Raw genomic sequence first — 22,251 nt, 5'->3', positions numbered from 1 at the left:
GTGGATATATTTAAGGAGCTTAGAAGTATGAAAATACATAATAAAGCAGTCAAGTAAAATAACTGAAGTTATGAATTCTATGAAGCAACATATTGATAAAATCAAACATGAGATTAATAAATTGAATGTAGATGTGGAGCAAGTTAAAGATAGAATGTCTCATATCGAGAAATCAAAAGCTTTGCCAAAAATTGATGTTCTGGAAAATTATAGTAGAAGGAATAATATTAAGATTGTGGGTTTGAAAGAAGATATGCCACAATTTTTTCAAAAATGGATTCCAGAGGTACTGGGCCAAGAGAACATTGTGGGAGAATTTGAAATTGAAAGGGCTCATAGAGCCCTCTGACGTAACCCTCCCCCTCACCAACAAAATCCATTCAGTACTTATAAAATTCCTGCGGTATCAGAATATAGAAAAAGTACTGAGAATAGCTGCACAGAAAGCTCATCAAAGACAAGGGCCGCTTGAATATTAAGAGAGCAAAATTTTATTTTACTCATATCAGTGAAGACCTTTTAAAGTGAAGTATTCAATCCTGTGAAAAAGACTTTATGGGAGAAAGGATACCATTCTTTTCTATGACATCCAGCGACCTTGAAGATTTTTCTCACAAATAGACAAAGCAGGTTCTTTCGAAACCATCACCAGGCAAAAGAATTTGTTGAAAACTTGCAAAGTCAACCATCAGGCTGAATACCTTGAGGACGAAGAGCAATGTGTTTTTTCCCTCTTTCTGTTAACTCTGTATAATTGATTTGAAGTTAAACTATGATTATGAAGTGCTTTTTATATCTAAAAAGAGAAATGTATGAAGAATCTCAGGGGGGTGGGGAGAGGCGGAGGACGATGCTGACTATTGCTGATTCATGCGTGTATCTGCGACTTCGGTCATGGCCCACACAAGGGAGGGTGATAGTGTTGCTATGGTTAACAAAGCAACAAGAGTTTTTTTCCTCTTTTCTGTTAATTGGTATTATATTTAGCAATGCATCTTATTTTATTTTATTTTTACATTTTTCTCCTCATCTTTCATGGATTGTCAGGTGGGCCAAGGACAAACACAGAGGATGCTGAATTACATAACTAATTGGTGGAGGTTTGTGGGACAAGGTGTTGGAAATAAAGGTTAAAATAAACAATAATGAGTAAATCGGTAAAACTCTTACATTGTAATATTAATGGGATCATCAAATGGAAGAAAATACTTGCACACATTTGAAAATGGGTGGAGACGTAGCCTTTCTATATGAAATGCATTTGACAGAAAAAGAACATTCAAAACTGAAAAGAGACTGGGTTGGCCATGTTGTATCTTCTTCATTTAATTCAAAATCAATTAATTAATTCTTATTTAATAAGAATCTTGCAATCGACATTCAACATGTTGAACCAGCAGGTAGGTTTGTAATGGTTCAATGCCACATTTATTCTGAGCTATGGAGTCTTTTGAATATTTATGTGCCCAATACAGATGATGAGGTTTATATAGGAAATTTTCCTAAATTTAGCAAATGCCCACAAGAATATAATACTAGGAGGAGATTTTAATTTTTGTTCAGATTTGTTATTAGATAGATCTTCAAGAGGAACTAATAAAAGCAGAGCAGCAAAAACAACTAACTTTAATGGAAGATTTGAACTTAATAGATATAAGGCAGAGGTTACATCCGACTTATGGGGATTATTCTTTTTACTCAAATCAACATGATTCATATTCCAGAATAGATTTTTTTCTTACTTTCAGTACAACTTCAAGGTAGAGTATTTCAGGTAGATTATTAAGCACGACTTTGCCTGATCATTCACCCTTATTGTTACAGATTAAAATGCATGACAAAGAGAAATCAGTATATAGATGGAGATTAAATAGCTTGCTTTCGTGATTTTGTAAGAGAGCACATTCGATTGTTTTGTGATCTGAACTTACATTCAATAACTGATATTTGTGATTTGGGATGTATTGAAATTAAGGAAGATTACATGAGGGAATTGGATAAATTACAAAGGGAGATAACCGATATGGAAAAAGACCTGCATGTTCAAAGGTCAGAGAACAGAAGGAGGTTAATAATTAATTTTTTTAAACTTCAGTATAATACTATGCAAACTTATAGAATATAAAAAGCAATAATGAGAACTAATCAAAGATATTATGAATTAGGAGAAAGATCACAGTGCTAGCGTGGCAATTGAAAACAGAACAAATCTCCAAAACTATAAATGCTATCTGGAAAGATTCTAATCCTATTAGCTATAAACCGCAATAGATAAATGATTCCTTTCTGGGTTTTTATTCAAAACTATATAGTTCAGAATCTCGAAAAGATAATGACAACATTAATAAGTATTTTTCTTCAATACATTTGCCTGTGTTATCTTTGGAGGAACAGTCAGAGCTAAAGTCTCCCATTGATCAGTTATAAATTAAAGAAGCAATCAGTCCATTACAGGCCAGTTTTCTGGCTGAATTCTATATGGAATTTAAGGATTAATTGCTTCCTTTATTTATTATTGCTTCAGCAACCCATACACTCTCTGAATCATTTTCCACTGCGATAGTTACGGTAATACCAAAAAAAGACAGAGCTCCCCTAAAGCAGTGCTTCTCAACCTTTTTCTTTCCACTCACATACCACTTTAAGAAATCCTTATGCCATCTGTGCTCTGTGATTAGTAAGAGATTGCTTAAGGTGGGATGTGAGTGGGAAGGGAAGGTTAAGAATCATTGCTCCAGACTCAAATGTTACTGAAATAATTTGCTTGAGAAAAATTGTCATTGGCCCATTTCCTTTAGAGTTATGAAACCGTGCACATAATGAGTCAATCGGCTACGATGAAAACAGTATGTAGTGGAAAGAAATACTACCATAAGCAATCCCTTACTAATCACAGAGCACCTATGGCATTGGGAATACTTAAAGTGGTATATGAGTGGAAAGAAAAAGGTTGAGAACCACTGCCTTAAAACCTGCTTCGTATGGACCAATATTTTTTTCTAAATGCAGATTATAAAATTGTTGTAAAGGTTTTGGCTAATAGGATAAACAGATTGCTATCGAAGTTAATTAATGTTGATCAGACAGGTTTTGTTAAAAAGTGACTAGCTGCTGATAATAGTGAGATTATTAAGTATCACTCATTTAGCACAATCAAAAGGAGATTTAAGTGTTGCTGTAGCCTTAAATCAGAAAAGGCCTTTGATAGATTAGAATGGGATTTTCTTTTGAAGGTATTGGACAAATTTGGTTTGGGACAATCTTTTAATAATTGGATTAAAACATTATATATTAATCCAAAGGCAAAAGTGGTAACTAATGGATAAATCTCAACATCTTTTAATTTGTTGAAATCTAGTAGACAAGGATGTGCCTTTCCACCAACATTATTTGCACTGGCTATTGAACCACTTGCAAAGATGATTAGACGGGATACATTTATTAAGGTATTCAGGGTCAGTCATGAGGAACATAAAATTAGTCTATTTGCAGACGATGTATTGAAATATTTGACCGAACCGGAGTCTTCCTTGAGACAACTGCATCTCCGACTAGAAGAGTACAGACAAGTCTCAGGATACAAGATAAACTGGAATAAAAGTGAAGTTGCATCATTTGTGCAAATGCATTGTTCATTGCACAATGTCAGCAAAATATCCAATTTAGATGGCCAAAAAATGGGGTTAAATATTTAGGGATTAGAACAGATAATAAAAAATTTATATAATTTGAATTATCTACCTTTACTTCATAAAGTTGAAGATGATTTAAAGAAATGGATGACATTACCTATTACTTTAATAGGAATAGTTAATTTTATAAAGATGAGTATTTTTCAAAGAATTCAATCTCTCTTTCAAACAGTACCTATTTTAGTACCTCAACAATATTTTTTAAAGATCTAAATAAGTGGATTCGGAAATTTTTATGGAAGGGTAAAATGTCTTGAGTAACTTTGCAGAAATTAACATGGAAATCTGAATGGAGGGGGGAAAACTGCAACTCCCACATTGCTATATTTATTATAGAGCAGCTCAAATGCATTTTATTGCATCCTTTTTTGAAGATTAAACCAGTCCAATATAGAATTGGAGAAAAGTCAGCTAAGGAATTTCTTTATAATGGAATTCAAGGTTGATATCAGGAACTAAAGATACACCTTTACTGAAACATTTGGGTTAAGATAGATGGGGAAATTGAGACAAAGAGTGTATCACTGTATACCCCTCTGTTTCAGATATATTTTTACCAAGACAATAAATGTTTGAAACTGCGGTCTGATAAAGATTATTGTGAACAAGTTCTGTTAATGTTCTTTTTTCAATTGAGGGACAAATATGGAATAACTAGAAACATGCTTTTTTTGTTATTTTCAAATAAAGCAATTCTTAAGAGAGAAATTGGGACCAGAAAGTGTATTGCCGCCATGTAGTGAAGTGGAAACCCTTGTTCAACAAAGGCCAGTACAGAAACTTACTTCTGCAATGGACCTTTTATTAGAGAGCAACATGTAAACTGGGACTCTAGAAATCTAAACAGAAATGGGAACAGGATCTGAATATTACAATTGATGAGCAATTATAGATGGATTTGTGTAGAGACTGCATGTTGAACACAATTAATGTGCAAATCAGATTAGTACACTATAATGTTTTTAATGTCATATATCACACCGTATAAGTTGCATAAAATAAAATCAGACTTATCAAACAAGTGTTTTAGATGTGGTAAAGAAGATGACACATGAATGTGTCCAAAATTAAGACTGTTTTAGTTAAAAATAGGAGAACTGTTGGAACTGTTGGATATTTCATATCCACAAAATCCTCACTTTAAGGGAATGTTGAGGGAATGAATCCTAAACTGGTCCCATCACCAACTCAATAAAAGTTTGTGAAAATAGCATTAGCAGTGGCAAGAAAATGTAGCACTTGGAAATTGGATTCTTATCTGGGCATAGACAGATTGCATGCGGAAATACAAAAGTTCATTCCACTGAAAACAATTACATATAATTTGAGAAATAAATACATACTTACAAATATGAAGCCCATATATACACAAGTATTGTGGGTTAGTTTTATTCTTTTCTAATCGCTATTCCCTATGACCTCACCAGATAGCACAGATAACATTTGATAGTTAAGACCTCTGTGTTTTTTGGCCTGCCTTAGTATAATCCAGTAATCTTATTATTCTCTTTTTTCTTTTCTTAAATATGTTACTATATGGTGTTAACATGTATATGTAATGATTGATTGTCTTTCTGGGGGGTTGGGTTTTAGTTTTTTAAGCGGAGTAGGTTATATTTGTTTTGTAGTGAATATTAATTTGTATTAAAATTATGGATGCATGAAAACTTCAAAAATAAAATACAATTTTAAAAAAAAACAAAAAAATGTCTGCATCCAAAAAAAGGCTCATGATGGGATGACTCAGGTCAATCTCACCCCAAAAAAACATTTTCTGTCAGATTATTTTGATGATCATACTGCCTTCAGGCAGTAAGGAACAGACTAGAATCATGCTGTCTGGACCTTACCATAAACTCAGCTCCTTCTTTTGTCGTCCTCCTTTAAAAGTATCAAAAGTCATGTTTTTCTCAGCCAGACTGAGGAAGAATTCAGCAAGAAATAAAAAAAAGAATTTCATTAGAAAATCCAGCCTTTTACATTGCACACAAATAAATAATTGAAAGCAAATTAAATATTTTTAGAGAGAAAATATTTTTAAAAAATCTATTCAGAGCAGATAAAAAGAGCAAGCTCCTGGATTTAAATCCTATGCATACCTTTATTATTTTAAAAGGACTCATGTCGATACTCTGCTGATCCGCCCTTGAAGGAATGGGGGCTCTTCCTCCACAAGATCTATTTCAAGGTCTTATTCTGAAAACGAGCAGACAAAATCAAGCAACAATTAAAAACTCTGCAAATAAAAAGACAGGAGAGTTTTTTTTTAATTTCTTTGCATGCAATAGCACAGCTGGTATGTGAATTGATTAAATTGCATCATCTTCACCAATCCAGAGATTTTATTCTTTTTTGGGCATTCCAGTGTCTAATTGGAACTTTAATCACCCTGCACACAGCATCTTTCAGCTGCTCCCATCAGGAAGGAAATACAGGAGTATCAGAGCCAGTATCACCAGGCTGAGGAACAGTACCTATCCACAGGCAGTGTGAAGGCTGAGCAACCAAAGGAACAGTTCACAAGAACCATCCGAGACTTTCATATGCAGAAAACAATATTTATTTATAGATAATTACGTCCTGTTTATGTATTGTTTGCTTGTACGCGTGTAATGTCTAGATGTGCGTCTGCCTGTTTTGCACCGAGGAACAGTGAACAAACATTATTCTGTTGGGTTGTACTTGTACAATCAGACAACAACAAACTTGATTTGATTTCAGGATTTTAGCACCGGCAGTATTTCACTTTGGTTGAAAGAAATGACAGTGCAGATCAGTTTTTTTTTCTCCTGAATATAAACAGACATAGCTTGGAATACAAAACAATAATACAACACGTTACTTCAGAACATGTTATGCTGCTCACACCTTACCCTTACTATTTCCTCACTATTCAAATATAAGTTCCTGCTCTCTGGAATGTTCTCAGCAACTGAGCCACTTTGCCCTATGATTTTAAAGGATGATTTCCCTCTAGTTGAAGAAACATTTGCCATCTCGGGACTGAATGACTGATCCCTTATTCTCAAAGCTGGTTCCGTTAAACTTGACAGCCCAGACAAGAGATTCAAATTCCCCTCAGAGACAATCTGTACGTTATACAGTGTAGTCTCTGCCCCCAAAGTTTGCAATGGCTCGATCCAATGTGGCATCACACACCGTACATGAGCAGCTGGTTTTGGCGTGGTGATACAGTCACAGAACCCAACAGTACAGAAACAGGTCCTTTTACCCACCACGTTCATTCTGATCCTTTTGTTCTATTTTAATTGATCTCGTTTTCCTGTATCCTTCAATGCTTTGCACATTTACCCGTCTTTCTAAATATTCGGTAAAGGGTACAGCTTCTATTTAATAATTACAAACCAGGCTCAGTGTATAAAAACACAACATCTCAACTCTCCATCTTCTCACCCTAAAGCTCAATACCATTGCTTTTATCAGCTCCATGATGTGAATAATGAACATTTACCCCAGTAGTGCCTCATTATTCATACATTCTCTCACCTTCAGAACTGAACTTTCCTCAGTGCAACCATATCACAACTGAAGAATCACTGCCAGAGGAGCACATGCATCACAAAATCCACTTCTTCTTCTTTGGCTTGGCTTCGCGGACGAAGATTTAGCCCTCTAGTCTGTGCCAACCATCATCTCCTTAGTCCCACTGATCTGCTCCCATTCTATAACCCTCCAGGCCTCTCCGATCTATGTACCTATCCAATTTATTCTTAAGTCACTTGATCGAGCCTACATTCACCACATTAGATGACATCTGAACATTATCGTTTTGGAGCAGGGTAGAAACAGCAGATGCTGGTTTTGATTTAAAAATGAGAAATGCTGCCCGACTGCTCAGTGATCCCATGAAATAAAGAACAGACTTAACTTTACAGAGCAAAGTCCGGTGAAGATCTAAGTTCATTCTGTTTCACAGAATTGTAAAATGCCCTTCTGCCCAGAGTCGATGTGAGCCACTCAATGCTGATACACTGATCTACACAATACTCATTTCAAACTCTTGGAAGAAAGCCTTTCAGTTTCCTTCCCAACCCAACAAAATTTCCCTCGAACCACTTCTGCTCGCCGCATTGGGCAGCCCTATGTGAATGTGAAATATAATCTATCCAAGACCAGGTTAACAAAATCATATGGCAAATGTGAAGTTCAGTGTAACATTTAAGCGGTTTTATTTGGAACCGGAGCTGCAGGTTCACTCTGAACTGAACACACATTTATGTATTCTGTTGGAGGATTTGGGTCACAAGGATTGATCACCCATAGAAAGCATAGAAGCACAGTAAAAGCTATCAATGTGGACACAGGATTACAGCACACTGCACACCTTTAGCCCACAAAATGTGCCAACCCATGTAAACCAATTCACACCAAACTATTTTTTAAGGTGTCTGTTACAGATTTCTGTGTTGTGTATTGACCTATGTGTTGTGGTTTTATGTTAAAAAGTGACAGTTTGCCTTAGAGAGCCAAGGTGAAGGTGGACTGCTGAGAGAGAGTAGGAGACGGACTGAGCATGTGCAGAAAAATGATCTAAAAATTTCTGGACTTGGACAACAAACCACCACTGGGTGGTGCTGTGGAGTGGAAGGAGGCCCAGAGCACGAGTCACAGTCTGGAGGACAGTTTAGAATGTGGAGCATTTCAAAAAGGATGAGCATTCCGAAGGTAGCCAGAAGGATCCGGACCAAGCCAGTGGTTCCTCTCTCTACAAGCAACACAAGACAACTTTGAATTTTGTGCTCTCTCTCTCTTTCTCAAAGATCTTTTGGCTTCAGTTTACCAAACAAACTGAATTTTGTTTATGCTCTTTGTTTCAGTTGAGATCGAAGTTTCGGGAGTCTTGTGTTTTGTGTCTAAGTTTTTCTGTGGGGTGGTTAGAAATATAACTTAGACTTTAATTACATAGGTTATATTTAGGCTGGGGAATTTATTAGTTTTACACTGTTATAAAAATTTGCATAGTAACTAGTGGGCATTGTTATAAAAAGAGGGATTTTGAAATAAAGTTTGAAGGTGAATTTTTTGTTAATAAAATAATTGTTCATTTTTACCCCTGTGTGATATGCCTTCTTTGTGGTTGCTGGTTTGATCTTGTAACACATGTCACAGTTAAAACCCACGATTTTTCTCAGAAACGTACCTATCCAATATTTATCAGAATTACAAATCAAGCCCACATTCATCACTTTAGCTGGCAGCTTGTTCCAAAGTCTCTCTCTCTCTCTCTCTGAAGTTCCTTTGCTTCGTGCCACTGTCTCCACCAGCCATTTACTCTCCCACTTCCACATCAGTCTCACCCTCCCCATCTTCAATCTCTTCCTCCACCCTCCCCGACTCCAAACTCCCTCCCATTGCATATCCTATCTCTCCCTCATTGGCTCACTGTCCTCCATTTCCAGACTCCCCTTTTCCCACCCACTGTCTCCAGCCTCCACATCTCCCACCTCCCACTCCATTTACACCCTCCCCATCACCCACTTCCCACTCTGTCTCCACCCTCTCCACCGTATCAAACAAGCACCTCCCACCTCTACATCATCATCCCCAACCTCCCCCTCACCTACACTCACCCCTCCCTCCCAGTCTCCATCACCCTAGAAACCCCACCCCATGAACCCCCCATCATCCCTATATCTCCCCTGTCCCGATCATCCCCTCCCCATCAAACTCTCCCTTCTCTTCACTCGCCAATTCCCCCACTACTCATCAAACCCCCCCGTGAAACCCCCATCACCTCGCCGCCGCCTCCCCGGCCGCCGCCTCCCCGGCCGCCGCCTCCCCGGCCGCCGCCTCCCCGGCCGCCGCCTCCCCGGCCGCCGCCTCCCCGGCCGCCGCCTCCCCGGCCGCCGCCTCCCCGGCCGCCGCCTCCCCGGCCGCCGCCTCCCCGGCCGCCGCCTCCCCGGCCGCCGCCTCCCCGGCCGCCGCCTCCCCGGCCGCCGCCTCCCCGGCCGCCGCCTCCCCGGCCGCCGCCTCCCCGGCCGCCTCCTCCCCCTCCCCTTCCGCCTCCTCCCCCTCCCCTTCCGCCTCCTCCCCCTCCCCTTCCGCCTCCTCCCCCCTCCCCTTCCGCCTCCTCCCCCCTCCCCTTCCGCCTCCTCCCCCCCTCCCCTACCGCCTCCTCCCCCTCTCCCCTACCGCCTCCTCCCCCTCTCCCCTACCGCCTCCTCCCCCTCTCCCCTTCCGCCTCCTCCCCCTCTCCCCTTCCGCCTCCTCCCCCTCTCCCCTTCCGCCTCATCCCCCTCTCCCCTTCCGCCTCATCCCCCTCTCCCCTTCCGCCTCCTCCCCCTCTCCCCTTCCGCCTCCTCCCCCTCTCCCCTTCCGCCTCCTCCCCCTCTCCCCTTCCGCCTCATCCCCCTCTCCCCTTCCGCCTCATCCCCCTCTCCCCTTCCGCCTCATCCCCCTCTCCCCATCTCCCCTTCCACCTCCCCCCCATCTCCCCTTCCACCTCCCCCCATCTCCCCTTCTACCTCCTCCCCATCTCCCCTTCTACCTCCTCCCCATCTCCCCTTCTACCTCCTCCCCATCATCCACACACTGTGAACCCCCATCACACCATCTACTTGTCACCTCCTCCCATTCTCATTTCCCGTCACCCGTTCCCCGTCAAATCACGTCTCTCCCCTCGCCAACTTCCACTCCCCATCACCCCACCTGCTCGTCACTAACTTAGTTTCTCCCCCACCCCATCTACTCGTCAACCCCTCCCCAACTCCCAGTCCCCATCATCCCCCAACTGACAAACCTCCCAACTGACAAACCCCCCAACATCCTCTCCACCTCACACCACTCCCCATCAAACCCCCATCACTCCATCTACTCAATATCCCTTCCCCACCATTCCCTCCCTGTCACCCGCTCCCCCTCAAACCCATCTCTCCCTTCTCCATATCACCCCTCTCCATCAAACCTCCACTCCCCATCTCTCTGCCTCCCTGTCAACCCCTCCGTGAACCCCCATCACCCCATCTACTTGTCACCCCCTCCCCATCAAATCCCCCTGTGAATCCCCATCACCCCATCTAATCCTCACCCACTCCCCGTCAACCTCCCATCACCCTATCTACTCCTCAGGCCGCCTCCATCTCTGCCCCTTGTCAACTCCCTCGATGAACCCAATCACCTCATCTACTCGTCACCCCCTCCTTCCCGTCAACCCCTCCTCCCCGTCAACCCCCCACCCCCCCATCACCCCATCGACTCGTCATCCCCTCCCCATCTCTCCCCTGAGCTGGAGTGGGGCTTACTCCCCAAGGCGCCGGCGCCGATCCGACGGTCTCCTGGGGCTTGACTTAAGCGCGTGAACTCACCGAGTGTGGCCGCCGACGGGGGAACCGGTCACGGGGGAGGGGCGGGGAAGAACGGAAGAAGAGCACCCAGAACTCGTGCATTGTCCGGTGTCTGATGGAAGTGACGTGAACTCTGCCGGATCCGACATTGCTAATGAGTAGAACAGTTTGATGGACAGTCACTGCCGCCAATGGAAACAATGATGGTCTCTCTCCTCACTTGGAGGGGCTGGTGCGTGCTCGGCCTTTGAAACGCCTCACCGCGTGTGTGACGTCAAAATCGCGAGAGAACCTTCATCGTGGTCTGCTCGCTGATTGGCAGGCAGCGGAGGAGTGACGTTACGGGCCCGCCCTGAATCTACAGTATGGGGCGCAGGTGTGAGGGGGAGGGTGGCACAAGCCTTGAGTTGCAGTTTCGATACGCGCTCCGGCGCCAGTGAAATTTCCGATGCGGGTGGACACGGGTCACATGATCCATGTCAATTCGGTTCAGGTCCTGGTACTGATGTGTTCATCAAAAGCGAAGCGAGGAGAAAGAACATTTAGTTTCATCAAAACCTCATGTGAATTGAGGAAGAACCTTTGGAAGGGTGGGAGAAAACTGGAGCCCCCTGTTAAAACAAGGATACGGGGAGAGTGTGCAAACTCCTTACAGACAGCACGGGATTCGGGATTTAGACTCAGGTTGCTGGTGCAGTGACAGCATTATGCCAATCACTATGCTGACTGTGCCATCCCCCCAAGTCTATGACTGTGCCTCCTTCAACTCCACCACAATGCTGACTGCCCCTACCTCTATATGAACCATACCCCCTCTACATTATCCGTGTCCCCTCTACACTAACCGTGTCCCCTCTACACTAACTGTGACCACCTCTACACTGACTATTCCCATCTCTACACCATATGTGCTCACCTCCACACTAACCGTGTCCCCTCTTCACTAACTGTGTCCCCTCTACACTAACTGTGCTCACCTCCACACTAACCGTGCCAACCTCCATACTAACTGTGCCCCCTCTACTCCAACTGTGCCCCCTCTAATTGTGCCACCTACACAATAACCTTGTCCCCTCTACACTAATCATGCCCCCATCTACACTAATCATGCCCCCCTTTACATTAACCGTGAACCCTCTGCACTAACCGTGCCCCCTCTACACTTACTGTGGCCCCGCTACACAAACCATTTCCCCTTGACACTAACTGTTACCCCATCTACACTAATGTGTCCTCTACACGAACTGTGTCCCCTCTACATGAACAATAGTCAATAGTGATAAGTTAAAGTGTGATTCTGTTTTCATGTTTAAAGATAATTAAAAGCAATTTTTATTTAAGTAACCATTTGTCTTGGTGAATACCTATTGCTGCAGGGTTTGGGGTCCTCCGGACTCGTAAAACTATTCCCGTCGCTCCACTAATCGAGCCCACTCTACTCTAATTGTGCCACCATCTACACTAATCTTGTTCCTGCTATACTAACCGTGCCCCCTCTGCACTAACTGTGTTCCCCTCTACACTAACCGTGCCCCCTCCACACTAATCGTGTCCCCACTACACCAACTGTGCCACCCCTACACTAACCGTGCCCCCTCTATAATAAATGTGTCCCCATTTAACACAAACTGTTTCCCTCTCTACATGAACCATGTCCCCCTCTACACTATCTGTGTCCCATCTACACTAACCATGTCCTCTTCTACACTAACCATGCCCCCAGTATACTAACTGTGTCCTCTGCTACACTAACTGGGTCCTCCTCTATACTAACTGTGACCACCTCCATGTTATCCATGCCCCCTCTACACTAATCGTGCCTTCTCGATACTAACCGTGACTCCTTCTATTCTAACCATGCCCCCTCTACACTAGCCACGCTCCTCCTACACTAACCATGCCCCCTCTACACTAGCCATGCCACCTTCTATACTAACATTGCCCCCTTTACACTATGCATGCCCCCACACTAACACTAACTGTACCCCTCTAAAGTAACCATGCCCCCTCTACAATAACCATGCCACATTTACACTAACCGTGCCCCTCTACACTGATCATGCTCCCTCTACACTAACCATGTCCAATCTACTCTAATTGTGCCACTCTATACACTAATCTTGTCCCCTTTACACTAACTGTGCTGCCCTCTACACTAAACGTTCCCACTTCTACTCTAACCATGACCCCCTCTACACTGACTGTGTCCCTCTTTACACTGACCTTGTCCCCTTCAATACTAACTGTGCTTTCCTCAACTCTAACCATGGCAAGCTCCCACCTCTACACTGACCGTTTTGACAGAATATACATATGTTTTTGGGAGATAAATTGGGGAAGGGTTTTTAGTGTAGGACACATACAAACACTTTAAAACAGATCTTATTTAAAATACTTGAGATATGCCCCATGCTTGACATGTCGGGGCAAACAGTCTTTGCAAGAGCATTGGAGAGTGCTCAAGAGACTTCACTAATGGATTGTTGTTTACAAAAAGGCAACAGATGAAAGAGCTTGTCGGAGCCACCTTCTGTCTAGAAGGAAGCTTGCTGTTCTAAGAGGGTCATGTGGTTTTGCAAGCAGAGAGAGTCAAACAGGTTTTCTCTCTGTGTGAGAGAGAGATTAGTTCTGCAGTTTTACAGTCAGCAGCAGCAGCTGGCAAGCTTGTGGAAAGCCCCATTTGGAAGCTGTATCATGAGTTCTTAGTTCAGCCCTTGTGGCTCATGCAAGAGGAGAGGACTGGCTATCTAATGTTTCACTTGAAATGAGAAACAAAAAAAGAACTCTGTGGTGACCTGAAATAAAGAGGTTATCATCTGGAGAATCCTGAGGGAGCAAGTGTCTTTGGCAAGACACTGAAGTGGTATCCTGGGTAAACTTGTACCTCTCACTTTGTTCATTTTAGATTGGTCACAGTGTTTGAGCTACTGAAACAAAATAGACACCCACACCGAGAGTAGTTCAGTTTATACAAATGTTTATTACAAATTCAAAAGCTGATTTCAAACTACAATATGCAAGCCCTTCTCAATTATACTTATCAATGCCTGGACTGGTCCCAACTAACAAAGCAAGGCAACAACCACACACTGGTAGTAGGTTGTCAGGGCGTTGGTAGCAGCTTCTCCACATCCCCTGACCAGGACATTGGTTGGACTCTAGAAGTTCTTCTTCTTGCTGAGAGACATTTCCACCCCTCAGAGAGTCTCCACTTCAGCAGTGGATTATATTATATGCCTTATATTACCCAAAACATTGTTTACTCATAGCTTATCTCTTTGAATAAATGATTTAATTATCTTCAAGATCTCCTGACAGTCTGTGACCAACAAAAGAAAACTGCATCTCTGGGCCTCATGGTAGAATTTAGATGTGTCTACTCTAATTCATATGCATTCTGGGCCTCATGGTGTAAATTAGATTATGTCTTCTGATGCAACTGCATCCCTTCTTGCATAAGCTGGTCTAAATCCTCCATTACATTCCACCCCTTGGTCGCAGCCTGTCACTTATGAGACCTTACAAGCATTTGAGTACAGAAGGAGTGAAAAAGAGAAACTAAAACTATAATAAACACATAAATAAGCAATAATGCGAGCAACCGACGGAGAATAGTGTGGCCCAAACCCCCAAATGCACCAGTTAATCATGAAAAAGGATTCCAATCAAGGCTTAAGCTATCCTTGTGGGCCACAATACCCAGACACTGAAGCACACAATCAGATTTTGAAACATGCTGAACAATATCAGATACATTGGGCCATGTCCCCCATGGGCAACTCCCTCGGAACGTCCTTGACGTTACAAATCCAATTGCTGGCATCAAAGCAGCTGTTAAGCCAGATCAGCAGGATGGAGGACCTGGAACAAAGAAGCTTGACATATGTCACTCATGATGCCGTAAGCGTTCAGTATTTAAACAAACTAAATCATCCTGTCCATCAATAGCTACCCACCGAGTGTTACCCTGGGGAGGTGTCACTATTTCCCCTTTTACAGGCGGGCCGCTACCTGGTGGTGCCACCCATACCTTTTTTTCAGCATTCTCTGGGTCAGGAATGGGGGGAAATTCCTCTGGAATAGGCTGTAGTTCAGAAACGTGAAGAAGTCGGTGGAAAGGTGTACCTCCCTTTAAAGGGCGATGATTCAAATTATCGACTACCTGCTGCAGCACATGACACCACCCCTTCAGGGTCCCCAGTGGTGTTAACAAACAAATTTGTTCCTTCATTGAACTAACCCGGCAGCCTGTGGGTAAAAAGGAATATGGTGGACTCGTAAGATACTGTTGTCAGTTGCCCAATCACAGTTTGCCTTCCCGGAGAAGTGCAAGCCATTATCAGACTGAATCTCCTCTGGTACATCATAACGAGAAATTAAATGGTCAGCCGTCTTGCTGGGAAAAGCAAAAACCAGGCCTGAAAAGTTGTCAACCCAACCATTTCTAGGATGTAATGTTTACCCATACAGTCTGGGATGGGGCCAATGTAATCAATTTGCCAGACCGCAGCTAAGCGAGCTCCCCATCTTATTTGGTCATGCAGACCAGGAGGAACGATGCGGGACTTCACAAGCTGGCATGCTGGGTATGTACTCACGACCATGCAGACATCATCCTGATTGTTGATCCCTTCTCCCCCAAATGGCCACTCAGTTCATGTGCCCATCAAGCCAGGGGGATGGTATTGGCGTGGCTGATAGTGGCAAGCTGATCTGCTACTGCATTATGTTGTGCCATGTTCGTCATCGCATTGGTATGGGAGTCAACGTGATGTACAGTTATCTCACGATGATGGAAAGCATCCTACAACAGCTGCCACAACTGTTTGCCCCATACTGGGTGGTCATGTACCAGCCACTCATTCTTTTGCCAATCAGGCATCGATACCACTAGTCCATTAGCCACAGCCCAGGAATCAGTAAACAAGCAAAGAGGGTGATCATGGGGGTCTAGTGGTAAAGTGACCGCCTTCAACTCAGCATACAGACTGGAGCCACCATCCCCCTCCTCCAATAAGTGAGTTCCTGACCTGTGATGGTAAGCCACCACCTTCCACTTCTGCTTTCCTTGCACCAACCGGCTGCTACCATCAGTAAACCAGGCATCATCTTGTTCTGCTGGAGTGAGCAAATCATATGGTTTACCCCACTGAACTGGTGAAGGGGGTAGGGGAGGGGGCAAGGTGGGTTCAATATCCTCATGATGAGACGGAAGATCAGCCACCTGTTCGTGTATGTGGCCCACCCCTTCAGGGCCTCTGGTCACACGACTTTGAATATACCACTTCCACTTGACAACAGAAGACTGCTGAGCTCACCCGATCTTTAGATTAGCGTCATTAATCAGGACCCAGTTCATTATTGGAAGTGCAGGTCGCAACTGGACATCAGCATCACCTGTCATTCTTTCCATCTCCAGCAGGGCCCAGTAACAGGCCAGTAACTGTTGTTAAAAAGCAGAATAATGAGTGGCAACCTCAGGCATGGTTCGTGACCAGAATCCCAGCGGGACTCGGTGGCCCTCTTGTTTCTGCCAGAGACTCCAGGAGGCCACATGATCAGTAACGGAGACCTGTAGTTCGTAGTGGGTATTTGGGATGCGGGGTGAAATGGGCAGGGCCGGAAGGATAGCCTGCTTGGTGGACTGGAATGCCCTTTCCTGATTGTCACCCTATAAAAAGTCTGCTTTCTTTCGGGTAATCTTGTATAGAGGACGTAAAAGAAATGCCAAGTGTGGAATATGGCGTCGCCAGTATCCCAATAACCCTAGGAAACACTGGGTCTCTTTTTTACTAGTAGGAGTGGCCAAGACTGTGATCTTATTGCAAACTTTATTGGGAACCACCTGTTCTCCAGCATGCCACTGAATTCCAAGGGACGGGGCCTATAGCTTGGTGGGGTTAATGGCCCACCCTCTTTGCATCAGGGTATCTTGGACAAACTCCATACCTTCCTATACCATCTCTTCCGTGGCCCCTTGGATATTTACATAATGGTGAAACGAGAGAGAAGTCAATACTGGCACCGCCTCCAAATCACGGGCAATTAGGCTGTGGCAAATAATGGGAGAGTGTACATAGCCCTGAGGGAGGCGGGTGAAGGTATACTGACGCCCCTTCTAGGTAAAGGCGAACTGATCCTCTAAGACCTCAGCTATAAGAAGACTAAAGAAGGCGTTAGCGAGATCAATGACAGCATACCATGTTACCGAGTTCCCAGTAGCAATATTTTCAATAAGGGTGACAATGTCCGGAACTGCCGAAGCAAGTGGTGGGGCATGTTTGTTCAAGAAACGATAATCAACTGTCATTCTCCAGGAGCCATCTAGCTTCTGGACTGGCCAAACAGAGCTATTAAAGGGTGACATTACGGACCTCACTACCCCTTCCTCTTGCAAAGCATCGATGGTGGCAGTAATCTCTTCTTGCCCTCCAGGGAGGCGATACTGTGGAATGCATACTGGTTTCGGGGTGGGGGGGGAGGCACCATCACAGGATCCCACTTAGCCCGACCTACCATTAGTCTTTTTGTTATAGTACGAATTCCAAATGCAAATCCCCCTTGACTAGTATAAAGGGCCGTACCGGCCAACATATTGACACCCTTCCCAATTATACTTATCAACGCCTGTACTGGTTCCAACTGCCGAAGTGAGGCAACGACCACACACTTGTATAAGTTGTCGGGGCGCTAGTAGCAGCTTCTCCACCTCCCCCAACTGGGACGTTGGTTGGACTCTAGAAGTTCTTCTTCTTGCTGAGAGACGTTTCCACCCCTCAGAGAGTCTCCACTTCAGCAGTGGGATTTTGGCTTATATTACCCAAAAAATTGTTTGCTCATAGCTTATCTCTTTGAATAAATAATTTAATTTTCTTCAAGGTCTCCTGACAGTCTGAGACCAACAAAAGACAACTGACTCCCTGGGCCCCATGGTGGAATTTAGATTATGTCTTCTGATGCAACTGCATCTCTTCACGCATAAGCTGGTCTAAATCCTCCATTACAAGTGGCTGATTAAAAAGGAATCAGTTGTGGGTGTGCAGCGAAAAACTAATCTCACTCTGAAAACAGAGAAGAACCTTCCTGAGTGGTAACCATTTACTTTTCAAGCACCTGGTGAACTTTAGGAATGTTACATTCTGTGCACAGTATAAGAATTGCCAACAACCAGTGAACTTGGAGAAATGAGAAGTGAGATTGGACTGTGAATCAAAGAACTTTTCTGAACTTACACATGCATTACATACATGTGCGCTTAGAATTAGAAGGGGGTTAAGTTAGGTTAGTTAAGTCAATAGTGATAAGTTAAAGTGTGATTCTGTTTTCATGTTTAAAGATAATTAAAAGCAACTTTTGTTTAAGTTGTGGCGGCGCACATCTTCATGGTGAACAGGCCCCACTTATATCACCATGTTGCGGGCAGCCATGGGGAAATGGCATCGTCAGAGGTTTCTCTCTGACTCCAGCATCCTTTCCAGGGTCATTAATAACCCTCAACACAGGGGCTATGTTTGTTCCACTGCTCACATCGCCACTGTTGTGATCCCGATGAGCCCAGATGTTTTTTCTGGACTAAAAACACCATGGATTCAGCAGAGGTTAATGCTGTCTCCATCAAGCTTCCCCCCCTTTTGGACCCACCAACCAAGAACATGGTTTTGGCAGGTGGAAGCACAATTTCAACTCTGCAACATCTCCTCAGATGCCATGATGTTCTATCATGTTGTGAGCGCTCTGGACCAAGATAGGACAACAAGGGTGGATGACATTATCCACCACCCCCTAGCACGGGCAAGTATACCGCCCTCAAAGACATGCTGATTGGAACTTTTAGGCTAACTCCCCAGCAACGGGCTTCCAGGTTCCTTTACCTAGATGGGCTTGGGGATCATAGTCCATCAGCACTGATGGATGAAATGCTGACCCTGGCAGAATGACCACAAGCCTTGTTTTCTCTTCTACCAGATATTCCTGGAACAGATGCCGGAGTACATCCAGCTGCTCCTCACAAATGAAGACTTCTCGAACCTGAGGAGAGCAGCAGCCTGTGCGGATGCACTCTGGCACATGAAGAGGGAGAACAAGGCAGCACCTCAACCAGGTGACACGACCAGGTCCCAGCTGACCGCAAGCCGCTTCCAAGACCAAGACAGAGGAGGACCAGTTGACCTGGTGTTTCTTCCACCAGTGCCTGGGAGCACAAGCCCATAAGTGCCGCCAGCGCTGTAAGTTTCAGGGAAATGACCAGGCCAGCCGCTGTTGATGGCTACAATGGCTGACCACACAAACAGCCTCATTCATCTGATGGACAAATCCACTGGCCGCCGATTCCTGGTGGAAACAGGATCTTTCCCCCCCCCACAGCATTAAAGACTCGCACCCAATCCCAACCTGTGGGTGGCCAATGACTCCACCATCAAGATCTATGGCACCCGCAGGGCACAGAACCAGATTGGGAAAGAGAAGTTCGACTGGAGGTTAATCCTAGCCTCCGTGGGCATTGCGCTTTTAGGGGCTTAATTCCTCAGAGCTCATGGCCTACTGGTTTACATGAAGGTCAAAAGGGTGGTCAATGCCCGAACATTCCTCTCCACCTGACTGGGCACAGCAGAAGCCCACAGGCCTGAAATCACCTTCGTAGCCACCGCCAGGGATGAGTTTGATGAGATCCTCCATGAATTCTCTGCCATCTTAGAGCCATGGTTCAATGCCACCATGCCCAGCATGGAGGCTTCCACCACACTGTCACACAGGGCCCCCAACTGCATGCTAGAACCAGATGGCTGCCGCCTGAGAAGCTCCAGCAGGCAAAGGAGGAATTCTCCAAGCTCCAAGAACTGGGAATCGTCTGGCGCTCAGACAGCACTTGGACATCGCCACTCCATATGATCCAGAAATCATCTGGGCGCTGGAGACTGTGTGGGTACTACTGTCAGTTGAATGACACAACCACCCCTGACAAGTACCACATACAGGATTTCTCCACCAACCTCCACAGTGCACGGGTCTTCTCCAAAGTGGACCTCATGCAGGGATACCATCAGATCCCAGTGCATCCAGACGACATGGGTAAGACGGCCATTATCGCGCCTTTTGGCCTCTTCAAGTTCCTGTGTATGCCCTTTGATCTAAAGAATGTGGCCCAAACGTTCCAGCACTTCATGAATGCGGTTGGAAAAGACTTGGACATTTACCTGGATGATATTCTCATTGCCAGTCGCAACTGCGATGAACACAAATCCCACCTCCGCACACTCTTTGCCCTGCTGGCGAACTTCAGCCTAATGGTCAATGTGGCCAAATGACAGTTCGGCAAGGAGTCCCTTCACTTCCTAGGGCACACCATTTCAGCGGCTGGGGTCGTGCCGGTGCCAGAGAAGGTAGTGGCTGTTCAACAATACCCCAAACCCTCCACACTGAAAGGCCTCCAAGAGTTCGTGGGGATGGTGAACTTTTACCATAATTTCATCCCCGGAGCCACACGTACCATGCACCCATTGTTCGCACTCATGGCCACCAAAGAAAAAACTTTATCGTGGTCAGAGGAGGCGAACACGGATTTCATCACGACAAAGGAGGCTCTAGCCAGTGCCACACTGCTGCTGCACCCGCGGCCGTAGGCACACACATCGCTCTCCGTGGATGCCTCAGCTATGGCAGTGGGGGGGGGGGGGGGTTTCTGGAACAGTGGTTTGATGGACAATGGCACCCGCTGGCCTTTTTCAGAAAGCAGCTGTGCCCGCCTGAGCTCAAATACACTGCCTTGGACCAGGAGCTCGGCGCTATATTTGACCATCTGCCATTTCTGCTACTTCTTCCTTAAGGGCAGGCCTTCATGGGTCACAAGCCCCTCACTCATGCACTGGTGATGTCCAAGGATCCATGGTCCACCAGACAGCAGCACCACCTCTTGTACATGTCTGACTTCACAACCGACATCCAACACAGGGCTGGGAAGGACAATGTAGTGGGGATGTGCTCTCCCATCCAGCCATCAACACACTCATGCCCAGCCTGGATTATGAGCAACAGGCTCAGACACAGAGGAATGGTGTGGAGACACAGGCCTTTCAGACCGCCACCTTGGGCTTCAAACTCAAGGATACCTGGGTGTCCAGCACCCCGGACACATTGCTCTGTGTCATCTCGATAGGCACGCCATGCCCGGTGGTCCTGCCGCACTGGAGGGCGAAGGTCTTCAGTCTGATCCATGATTCACTCACCCAGCAGTAAAGACATTCATTACATATTGATCCAAAATTAACACGATAGTCCATCACACGCCAATATCTGTGACTACAGGAATTTGAGCTGTATGAAAAAAAAAACAGATTTGACTAATGTTGGGAAATATAAGTAATTAACACCATTCAATATCAGTTCAATGACAACGATCAACCGATCAGCCAATGCCCTGCTCACAAGATTAGGGAGGACCGCACTTACCCCTGGATATGATAACAATCAACACCCCATTAACTGTGATATCGGAACAATAAGAATTGGAAAGTAGGAGTACAAAAATGGACTCTATAACTTGGCATCTCGTTTGACAGGATACCACATAAAGATTAGTGTTACTCATTGACACTTCATTAGCTTTGGCACTGCACTGAAGCCACGAGTTGTAATTTAACACATTGATAAAACAAACACTGACTTTCTAATCAATGGGATTGTCACTGACATCCTCCTTGTTGCATTGCAAATATCACAGTTAAATGCCACGTATAATCAACTCAAGTCTGAGATAATCGCCTTTCAACAAATAATAACATTTAGATTAATCAAAATGTACTCCAAATTGGGAAGCTCCTGTCGTCGCCTTGGCAATGATTCCAAATCTGATCCTGCAAGTAGCATTGGAGGGGGAATAGAAGGAATGAGCTAGAAATATTCGTAATTTCAAATGGTTTTCTCAATGTGCAACTCAGAATAATAACTTCTCTGATGACATGAAACAGTCTTGGTTCCAGACCAACTTCGAAATATTCCTTCATTACATCAATAATTGCTTTGGGCCTGCGTACTGCAACTGTTCAGATGTTGTAAATTTTATCTACATTACTATTCATGTCTACCCTGCCCTCAAAAATAATTGGACAATTTCTGACACATCTCTCCTTTTGTTCCACCTGAAGAGACAATCTATCTACTGATTTTACTCCAAACATTTGACTCCATTATACATCTTGAGTACAACCCCTCCCACCCTGTTTCCCTTTAGAAACTATGTTCCGAAGAATGCCATGATT

At 44.5% G+C, this 22,251-nt stretch overlaps 1 protein-coding gene across 13 annotated transcripts in view; it reads right to left on the bottom strand.

Moving 5' to 3' along the window:
* Nucleotides 1-11,252, bottom strand: part of LOC138755027 (zinc finger protein 229-like) — a 71,912-nt gene extending 60,660 nt beyond the window's left edge. For 10 of the 13 annotated variants that reach the window (XM_069920181.1, XM_069920179.1, XM_069920180.1 and 7 more), the window contains exons 1-3: nucleotides 11,018-11,252; nucleotides 5,792-5,888; nucleotides 5,543-5,611 (exon numbers count right to left, since the gene is read on the bottom strand). The gene's annotated coding sequence lies outside the window, so the exon portion shown is untranslated. Of the gene's footprint in view, nucleotides 1-5,542; nucleotides 5,612-5,791; nucleotides 5,889-8,764; nucleotides 8,989-10,954 lie in introns of those variants that run through there. The other 3 variants (XM_069920190.1, XM_069920191.1, XM_069920192.1) reach the window with 3 other exon arrangements.
* Nucleotides 11,253-22,251: the final 10,999 nt, after the last annotated feature.

This window comes from Narcine bancroftii, chromosome 2 (genome assembly GCF_036971445.1).
Source record: "Narcine bancroftii isolate sNarBan1 chromosome 2, sNarBan1.hap1, whole genome shotgun sequence".
Taxonomy (NCBI): domain Eukaryota; kingdom Metazoa; phylum Chordata; class Chondrichthyes; order Torpediniformes; family Narcinidae; genus Narcine; species Narcine bancroftii.
This window is presented reverse-complemented; position numbering and strand designations above follow the sequence as displayed.